The sequence below is a fragment of the Anser anser genome (assembly GCF_964211835.1).
Source record: "Anser anser genome assembly, contig: HAP1_SCAFFOLD_826, whole genome shotgun sequence".
NCBI classification, from domain to species: Eukaryota; Metazoa; Chordata; class Aves; order Anseriformes; family Anatidae; genus Anser; species Anser anser.
Genome location: NW_028153937.1, coordinates 108 through 9593, shown reverse-complemented (window position 1 = coordinate 9593; position 9486 = coordinate 108). Strand labels below are relative to the sequence as shown.

At 60.6% G+C, this 9486-nt stretch overlaps 1 long non-coding RNA gene across 1 annotated transcript; it reads left to right on the top strand.

Annotated features, from left to right (window-relative positions):
* The first annotated feature begins 1737 nt into the window (after nucleotides 1-1737).
* On the top strand, nucleotides 1738-8697 carry LOC310891103. The gene is made up of 3 exons (XR_014577424.1): nucleotides 1738-1873; nucleotides 3362-3418; nucleotides 8564-8697. It is a non-coding gene; the product is annotated as an uncharacterized lncRNA (long non-coding RNA).
* The last annotated feature ends 789 nt before the right edge of the window (nucleotides 8698-9486 follow it).

The following is a 9486-nucleotide window of genomic DNA, read 5'->3' as shown; positions in this document are numbered from 1 at the left end:
AGTAGGGGGTGATTAGGGGTGCGAGTAGGGAGTGAGTAGGGTGTGAGTAAGATGTGAGTAAAGTGTGAGTAGTGATAAAGGTGAATAGGGCTGGGGGCTGTAGGGGGTAAGTAGTGATAGGGGGTGAATGGGGCCAAAGGGGACCAGTGTGGGGTGATTAGGGGTACGAGTAGGGAGTGAGTAGGGGGTGAATAGAGTGTGAGTAAAGTGTGAGTAGTGATAAAGGTGAATAGGGCTGGGGGCTTCTAGGGGGTAAGTAGTGATGAGGGCTGAATGGGGCCAAAGGGGACGAGTAGAGGGTGAGGAGGGGGTGTGAGTAGGGTATGAGTAGAGTGTGAGTAGTGATAAGGGGTGAATGGGGCTGGGGGGGTAGGGGGTGAGCAGGGGGTGAGTAGTGAAAAGAGGTGAATGAGGCTGGGGGCAATCGGGGATAAGTAGTGATGGGGGTGAATGGGGCTAAAGGGGACAAGTAGCGGGTGATTAGGGGTGCGAGTAGGGATTGAGTAGGGTGTGAGTAGGGCGTGAGTAAAGTGTGAGTACTGATAAAGGTGAATAGGGTTGGGGGCTGTAGGGGGTAAGTAGTAATACGAGGTGAATGGGGGCTAAAGGGGACGAGTAGGGGTGATTAGGGGTGTGAGTAGGGAGTGAGTACGGTGTGAGTAGAGTGTGAGTAGTGATAAGGGGTGAATGGGGCTGGGAGGTAGGTGGTAAGCAGGGGGTGAGTAGTGAAAAGGGGTGAATGAGGCTGGGGGCAATAGGGGATAAGTAGTGATAGGGGGTGAATGGGGCTAAAGGGGATGAGTAGGGGGTGATTAGGGGTGCGAGTAGGGAGTGAGTAGGGTGTGAGTAAGGTGTGAGTAAAGCGTGAGTAGTGATAAAGGTGAATAGGGCTGGGGCTGTAGGGGGTAAGTAGTGACAGGGGGTGAATGGGGCTAAAGGGGATGAGTGTGGGGTGATAAGGGGTACGAGTTGGGGGTGAGTAGGGGGTGAGTAGAGTGTGAGTAGAGCGTGAGTAGTTATAAGGGGTGAATGGGGCTGGGGGTAGGGGGTGAGCAGGGGGTGAGTAGTGAAAAGGGGTGAATGAGGCTGGGGGCAATAGGGGATAAGTAGTGATAGGGGGTGAATGGGGCTAAAGGGGATGAGTAGGGGGTGATTAGGGGTGCGAGTAGGGTGTGAGTAGGGACTGAGTAGGGTGTGAGTAAAGTGTGAGTAGTGATAAGGGATGAATGAGGCTGGGGGCCAGGGGGCGAGTAGTGATAAGGGGTGAATGAGGCCAAAGGGGATGAGTAAGGGGTGATTATGGGTACGAGTAAGGTGCGAGTAGGGAGTGAGTAGAGTGTGAGTAGTGATAAGGGGTGAATGGGGCTGGGGGGTAGGGGTGAGCAGGGGTGAGTAGTGAAAAAGGGTGAATGAGGCTGGGGTCAATAGAGGATAAGTAGTGATAGGGGGTGAATGGGGCTAAACGGGACGAGTAGGGGGTGATTAGGGTGCGAGTAGGGAGTGAGTAGGGTGTGAGTAGGGTGTGAGTAGAGTGTGAGTAGTGATAAGGGGTCAATGGGGCTGGGGATAGGGGGTGAGCAGGGGGTGAGTAGTGAAAAGAGGTGAATGAGGCTCGGGACACTAGGGGATAAGTAGTGATGGGGGTGAATGGGGCTAAAGGGGACGAGTGTGGGTGATTGGGGTGCGAGTAGGGAGTGAGTAGGGGGTGAGTAGGGTGTGAGTAGGGGTGCGGGGCCGCCCAGCCGCTGTCCCCCCGCAGGTGACCCAGGTGCTGCTGGGGGCGCTGCAGGTGGCACTGGGGGGGGCGCTGCTGGGGGCCCTGCCCGACCCCCTCAGCGCCCAGCTCGGGGTCCCCCTGGGCACCGGCACCCTGGTGAGCGGGGGGGGGGCGGGGGGCAAGGGGGGGCAATTGGGGGGGTGGGGGGGTAATTGGGGGGTAATTGGTGGGCAATTGTGGGGTAATGGGGGGCAATTGGGGGTGATGGGGTAATTGGGGGCATTGGGGGGGCAATTTGGGGGCGGATGGGGGGGTAAGTGGGGAGGGGGCAATTATTGGGGGGGTGAAATGGGGGGGTAATTATTGGGGGTAATTATTGGGGGGGTAATTATTGGGGGTAATTATTGGGGGGTTATTGGGGAGGGGGCAATTATAGGGGGGCGAAATGGGGGGGTTAATTATTGGGGGGTAATTATTGGGGGGGTATTGGGGAGGGGGCTATTGTTGGGGGGGTTAAGTGGGGTAATTATTGGGGGGTAATTATTGGGGAGTAATTGGGGAGGGGGCAATTATTGGGGGGCGAAATGCGGGGGTTAATTATTGGGGGGTAATTATTGGGGGTAATTATTGGGGGTAATTGGGGAAGGGGCAATTACAGGGGGGCACCTATGGGGGGGTTAATTATTGGGGGGTTTATTATTGGGGGGGTATTGGGGAGGGGGCAATTGTTGGGGGGTTAAATGGGGGGGTAATTATTGGGGGGTAATTATTGGGGGGGTTATTGGGGAGGGGGCAATTATGGGGGGGTCAAATGGGGGGGTTGTTGGGGAGGGGGCAATTGGGGGGGGTAAATGGGGGCAATTATGGGGGGTTAATTGGGGGGCAATTATTGGGGGGTTTAATTAACGGTTGATTAGAGAAAGGGTAATTATTGGGGGTAATTATTGGGGGGTTATTGGGAGGGGGCAATTAATGAGGGGGTTAAATGGGGGGTTATTATTGGGGGGGTTAAATGGCGGGGCAATTATTGGGGGGGTTAAATGACGGGGTAATTATTTGGGGGCAGTTACTGGGGGGTTAATTAAGGGGTTATTGGGGAGGGGGCAATTATTGGGGGGGTTAATTGGGGGGCAGTTATTGGGGGGTAATTATTGGGGGTAATTATTGGGGGGATTTATTGGGAGGGGCCAATTATGGGGGGGTGAGATGGAGGGGTAATTATTGGGGGGATATTGGGGAGGGGGCAATTATTGGGGGGGCAATTACTGGGGAGGGTTAATTAAGGGGTAATTGGGGAGGGGGCAGTTATTGGGGGGGTTAATTGGGGAGGCAAATGGGGGGTTAAATGGAGGGTTAATTATTGGGGGGCAATTATTGGTGGGCAATTATTGGGGGGGCAATTATTGGAGGGTTAATGGGGGTAATTATGGGGGGGGCTAAGTGGGGAGGGGGCAATTATGGGGGGGCACCTATGGGGGGGGCAATAGGGTGGGGGTCTTGGGGGGGGTAAAGAGGTGGGGGGGGCACCCTGGGGCAATAAGGGGGTGGGGGGGGGCAGTTGTGGGGCAGGCGGTGCCCCCGCACCCACCCAATTGCCCCCCCCACCCTAATTGCCCCCCCTAATTGCCCCCCTTCCCCCCCCAGTTCATGGTGTCGGGGGCGGTGCTGGCGGCGGCGGCGCTGAGCCCCTCCCTGGGGAGGGTGAGCGGAGGGGGGCGGGGCTTGGGGGGAGGGGGCGGGGCCTGGGGAAAGGGGCGGGGCTTGGGGGAGGGGCGGGGCTTGGGGGAGGGGGCGGGGCTTGGGGGGAGGGGGCGGGGCTTGGGTGGAGGGGCGGGGCTTGGGGGAGGGGGCGGGGCTTGGGGGAGGGGCGGGCTTGGGGAAGGGGGCGGGGCTTGGGAGGAAAGGGGCGGGGCTTGTGGGGGAGGGGGCGGGGCTTGGGGAAGGGGGCGGGGCATAATGTGGGATACTGGGGGGGGCGGGGGGCACCCCTATGGGGTTATTTGGGTGTCACGCCATGGGGTGACCCTATGGGGACACCCCATGGGACACCCTATGGGTCACCCTATGGGGTCATAGGGACACCCTATAGGGTCACCCTATGGGGACACCCCATTGGTCACCCTATTGGGACACCCTATAGGGACACCTCATGGGACACCCTATAGGGACACCCCATAGTGATACCCTATAGGGACACCCTATAGGGACACCCCATAGTGATACCCTAGAGGGTCACCCTGTAGGGACGCCCCATTGATCACACTATGGGGTCACCCTGTAGGGCCACCCCATGGAATATCCTATAGGGACACCCTATAGGGTCACTCTATGGGGACACCCCATAGAGATATGCTATGGGGTCACCCCGTAGGGACACCCCATTGGTCACCCTATAGGATCACCCTGTAGGGACAGCCCATGGGACACCCTATGGGGTCACCCTATAGGGACAGCCCATGGGACACCCTGTAGGGACACCCTATGGGGTCATAGTGACACCCTATAGGGTGATCCTATTGGTCAGCCCATAGGGACACCCCATAGAGACACCCTATAGGGTCACCCTATGGGGTCACCCCATAGGGTCACCCTATAGGGACACCCCATAGTGATACCCTATAGGGTCACCCTGTAGGGACACCCCATTGATCACACTATGGGGTCACCCTATAGGGACAACCCATAGGATACCCTATAGGGACACCCTATAGGGTCACCCCATTGGCCATCTCATAGGGACACCCCATAGGGACACCCTATAGGGTCACCTCATTGGTCACCCTATAGGGTCACCCTTATAGGGACAGCCCATGGGATATCCTATAGGGACACCCTATAGGGTCACCCCATTGGGACACCCTGTAGGGACACCTCATGGGACACCCTATAGGGACACCCTATAGGGTCACCCCATTGGTCAGCCCATAGGGACACCCCATTGGTCACCCTATAGGATCACCCTGTAGGGACAGCCCATGGGACACCCTATAGGGACACCCTATGGGGTCACCCCATAGGAACACCCCATGGGATACCCTATAGGGACACCCTATGGGGTCATAGTGACATCCTATAGGGTGACCCCATTGGTCAGCCCATAGGGACACCCCATAGGGTCACCCTATAGGGACACCCCATTGGGACACCCTGTAGGGACACCCCATGGGTCATCCTATGGGGTCACCCTATAGGGACACCTCATGGGACACCCTATAGGGTCACCCTATGACGTCACCCTATGGGGTCACCCTATAGGGGCACCCTATGGGGACACCCCGTGGGTCCGCGGGGTGCCACTGGGTGCCATGGGGTGCTATAGGGTGCCATGGGGTGCCATATAGGGTGACGTTGCGTGATGTTGGGTGACATAGGGTGACACTGGGTGACACCAGGTGCCATGTAGGGTGCCACTGGGCGCCATTGGGTGCCATGTAGGGTGACATAGAGTGACGTTGGGTGCCACAGGGTGCCATGTAGGGTGCCACCGGGTGCCACCGGGTGCTATGGGGTGTCATTGGGTGCCATTGGGTGCTATGGGGTGACATGTAGGGTGACATAGAGTGACATTGGGTGCCACTGGGTGCCATGGGGTGCCATGGGGTGCCATGGGGTGACACTGGATGACACGTAGGGTGCCGCTGGGTGCCTTGGGGTGACATGTAGGGTGCCACCGGGTGCCATGGGATGACACTAGGGACACCAGGTGCCACGTAGGGTGCCACATGGTTACATTGGGTGCCACTGGGTGCCACTGGGTGCCACCGGGTGCCATTGAGTGCCATGTAGGGTGACATAGAGTGACGTTGGGTGACACTGGGTGCCATGGGGTGACATGGGATGACACGTAGGGTGACGTTGGGTGCCACTGGGTGCCACATGGTGCCACTGGGTGCCATCGGGTGCCATGTAGGGTGCCACCGGGTGCCATGGGGTGACACTGGGGACACCGAGTGACAAGTGGGGTGCCACTGGGTGCCACCGGCTGCCATTGGGTGCCATGTAGGGTGACACAGAGTGATGTTGGGTGCCATTGGGTGCCACGGGGTGCCATGTAGGGTGCCACGGGGTGATGTTGGGTGCCACTGGGTGCCATGTAGGGTGACCCTGGGTGCCATGGGGTGACACTGGGGACACCGGGTGCCATGTAGGGCGTCACATGGTGACATTGGGTGCCACTGGGTGCCATGTAGGGTGACATAGAGTGATGTTGGGTGCCACTGGGTGCCATAGGGTGCCACTGGGTGACATGTAGGGTGCCACTGGGTGACATTGGGGACACCGGGTGCCATGTAGGGTGACATAGAGTGACGTTGGGTGCCATTGGGTGCCACTGGGTGCCATGGGGTGCCACCGGGTGACATTGGGGACACTAGATGACATGTTGGGTGACACTGGGTGCCATGTAGGGTGCCACCGGGTGCCATATGGTGACATTGGGTGCCACTGGGTGCCACCGGGTGCCATTGGGTGCCATGTAGGAGGACACAGAGTGCCACAGGGTGCCATGTAGGGTGACACCGGGTGCCACTGGGTGCCACCGGGTGCCACTGGGTGCCACCGGGTGCCATTGGGTGCCATGTAGGAGGACATAGAGTGCCACAGGGTGCCATGTAGGGTGACACCGGGTGCCACTGGGTGCCACCGGGTGCCATGGGGTGCCATTGGGTGCCACAGGGTGCCATGTAGGGTGACATAGACTGACATTGGGTGCCACTGGGTGCCATGGGGTGCCATGTAGGGTGCCACCGGGTGCCATGGGGTGACGTTGGGTGCCATTGGGTGCCACAGGGTGCCATGTAGGGTGACATAGACTGACATTGGGTGCCACTGGGTGCCATGGGGTGCCATGTAGGGTGCCACCGGCTGCCACGGGGTGACGTTGGGTGCCATTGGGTGCCGCCGGGTGCCATGTAGGATGACACAGAGTGACGTTGGGTGCCATTGGGTGCCACGGGGTGCCATGGGGTGCCATGTAGGGTGCCACCGGGTGACACTGGGGACACCGGGTGACAAGTAGGGTGCCACTGGGTGCCACATGGTGACATTGGGTACCAGTGGGTGGCACTGGGTGCCACTGGGTGCCATGTAGGGTGCCACCGGGTGCCATGGGGTGACACTGGGGACACCAGGTGCCACGTAGGGTGCCACATGGTGACATTGGGTGCCATGGAGGGTGACATAGGGTGCCACTGGGTGCCACCGGGTGCCATGTAGGGTGCCACCGGGTGCCACGGGGTGACGTTGGGTGCCATTGGGTGCTATGGGGTGACATGTAGGGTGACATAGAGTGATGTTGGGTGCCACTGGGTGCCATGGGGTGACACCGGATGACACGTAGGGTGACGTTGGGTGCCATGGGGTGCCATGTAGGGTGCCACTGGATGCCACGGGGTGATGTTGGGTGCCACTGGGTGCCACGGGGTGCCATGTAGGGTGCCACCGGGTGCCATGGGGTGACACTGGGGACACCAGGTGCCACGTAGGGTGCCACATGGTGACATTGGGTGCCATGTAGGGTGACACAGAGTGATGTTGGGTGCCATTGGGTGCCACGGGGTGCCATGTAGGGTGCCACGGGGTGATGTTGGGTGCCACTGGGTGCCATGTAGGGTGACCCTGGGTGCCATGGGGTGACACTGGGGACACCGGGTGCCATGTAGGGCGTCACATGGTGACATTGGGTGCCACTGGGTGCCATGTAGGGTGACATAGAGTGATGTTGGGTGCCACTGGGTGCCATAGGGTGCCACTGGGTGACATGTAGGGTGCCACTGGGTGACATTGGGGACACCGGGTGCCATGTAGGGTGACATAGAGTGACGTTGGGTGCCATTGGGTGCCACTGGGTGCCATGGGGTGCCACCGGGTGACATTGGGGACACTAGATGACATGTTGGGTGACACTGGGTGCCATGTAGGGTGCCACCGGGTGCCATATGGTGACATTGGGTGCCACTGGGTGCCACCGGGTGCCATTGGGTGCCATGTAGGGTGACATAGAGTGACGTTGGGTGCCATTGGGTGCCACTGGGTGCCATGGGGTGCCACCGGGTGACATTGGGGACACTAGATGACATGTTGGGTGACACTGGGTGCCATGTAGGGTGCCACCGGGTGCCATATGGTGCCATTGGGTGCCACTGGGTGCCACTGGGTGCCATCGGGTGCCATTGGGTGCCGTGTAGGGGGACATAGAGTGACGCTGGGTGCCATTGGGTGCCACTGGGTGCCATGGGGTGCCACCGGGTGACATTGGGGACACTAGATGACATGTTGGGTGACACTGGGTGCCATGTAGGGTGCCACCGGGTGCCATATGGTGACATTGGGTGCCACTGGGTGCCACCGGGTGCCATTGGGTGCCATGTAGGAGGACATAGAGTGCCACAGGGTGCCATGTAGGGTGACACCGGGTGCCACTGGGTGCCACCGGGTGCCATTGGGTGCCACAGGGTGCCATGTAGGGTGACACCGGGTGCCACTGGGTGCCACCGGGTGCCATGGGGTGACGTTGGGTGCCATTGGGTGCCACAGGGTGCCATGTAGGGTGACATAGACTGACATTGGGTGCCACAGGGTGCCATGTAGGGTGACATAGACTGACATTGGGTGCCATGGGGTGCCATGTAGGGTGCCACCGGGTGCCACGGGGTGACGTTGGGTGCCACTGGGTGCCGCCGGGTGCCATGTAGGGTGACACAGAGTGACGTTGCCATGTAGGGTGCCATGTAGGGTGACGTTGGGTGCCACTGGGTGCCACGGGGTGCCATGTAGGGTGCCATTGGGTGCCACGGGGTGACGTTGGGTGACGTTGGGTGCCACCGGGTGACGGCGCGGGTGCCGCAGGTGCGGGCGGGGCTGGCGCTGGGGTGCTGAGCGCGGTGGGCGCGGCGCTGGAGCTGGCGCTGCTGGGGCTGCTCCTGCCCCACGGCTGCCACCTCTGCGGGGCTATGGGGCCGGGAGCGCAGGTACGGGGTCGGGGGCGTTATGGGGTCGGGGGGGGCGGTTATGGGGTCGGGGGGGGTTATGGGGTTATGGGGGGATATGGGGTTATGGGGTCGGGGGGCGTTATGGGGTCAGAGGGGGTTATGGGTTTATGGGGTGGTTATGGGGTCGGGGGGTTATGGGGTGGGGGGGGTTATGGGGTTATGGGGGGATATGGGGTTATGGGGTCGGGGGTGGTTATGGGGTCGGGGGGGTGGTTGTGGGGTCAGGGGGGGGTTGTGTTGTCGGGGAGTTATGGGGTTATGAGGTGGTTATGGGGCCAGCAGCGCAGGTACGGGGTTGTGGGGTCGGGGGGGTGGTTATGGGGTCGGGGGGGTCGGGGGGGGGTTATGGGGTCGAGGGGGGTTATGGGGTCGGGGGGCTGTGGGGTTATGGGGTGGTTATGGGGCCGGCTGCGCAGGTACGGGGTTATGGGGTCGGGGGGTCGGGGGGGGTTATGGGGGATATGGGGTTATGGGGGGGTTATGGGGCCGGCAGCACAGGTACGGGGTTATGGGGTTATGGGGTGGTTATGGGGTCAGGGGGGGTTATGGGGTTGGGGGGGGTTATGGGGTCAGGGGGGGTTATGGGGTCGGGGGGGTTGTGGGGTTATGGGGGATATGGGGTTATGGGGGGCTATGGGGCCGGCTGCGCAGGTACGGGGTTGGGGGGGTTATGGGGTCGGGGGGGGCGGTTATGGGGTCGGGGGGGGTTATGGGGTCGGGGGAGGGTTATGGGTCGGGGGGGTCGGGGGGGGTTATGGGGTCGGGGGGCTGTGGGGTTAT